The following is a 1,035-nucleotide window of genomic DNA, read 5'->3' on the forward strand; positions in this document are numbered from 1 at the left end:
AGCGGCAGCGCCCTCCGCGTGGCTCCCCGCAGCAGAGATGACGGCGCGCCGGGTTTCTCCCGCTCCTCGCCGACAGGAGACAGTCGCCGGCAGCGGGGGTCGGGGGAGCGGTTGCTCCCGAGGGAGACGAAACCACTCCAGGTGGTGAGCGGCTGGGCCACGTGTAAGGCCGTATGGGCCAGAAGACCCATGTGTTTTCGGTCCATTTTAAATCCTGGACGATTTTGCCGAATTAATCCTACATTTTTCTTGATTAATTTCGAATTTTTGTTCTATTAACAGCACTTTAACTCTGTTTTAGACACTGTTAATTACAGTACTTAAATTTCAGTACTGTAAATATGTTGAGTACTATGTATTCCATACACTACAGAAAAATCCCGGTTTCCTGTGTGTTGGCATATAAGCCATGTGCTTTCTTTCGGGCACCCAGCTTATACTTCTCTAAGTCGAGTCTGGAGAAAAAAACACCCGGTAAATAAGAGGAACTTGGCTTATGGTCATTTATAAGCCGAGTACCGCAGAAAAGCTCACGGCTTATATGAAACACACGGTATCTACGTGAAAAGGCATCCGGCTTACAACACACACTCGGCAAAGACATCTGCCACGTGTCTGCAACGGCAGTGGTTGACGGCGTCGTCACGGAGCAACCTATAAGCCGTGTGTCTGGAGCAAGCACTCGGCTTATATGACATATAAGCTGTGTGCCCGAAGAAGGCACTCGGCTTCTAGGACATATAAGCCGTGTGCCCGATGAAAGCACTAGGCTTACATATTTGTGGATTTTTTGCACCACGTAACATTTGTGCGAAATTAGTTTAAGATGGTTTTCATTGCATTTATATTTACTACTTAATTAGTATTATTATTCTAACCTATTTTCTGTCGACTAGTTTTCATGGGTCTTATTTGTAAAATTCTTAATTTAACGCCATTTTAGTATTTTCATGACTCTTTCGACACCCTAGCATACCCGCCAGCACACTACTAGACATCTAAGAGGCCCCAACGCAAGATTTGGCGGATTTGGCG

This window comes from Triticum aestivum, chromosome 3A (assembly GCF_018294505.1).
Source record: "Triticum aestivum cultivar Chinese Spring chromosome 3A, IWGSC CS RefSeq v2.1, whole genome shotgun sequence".
Taxonomy (NCBI): Eukaryota; Viridiplantae; Streptophyta; class Magnoliopsida; order Poales; family Poaceae; genus Triticum; species Triticum aestivum.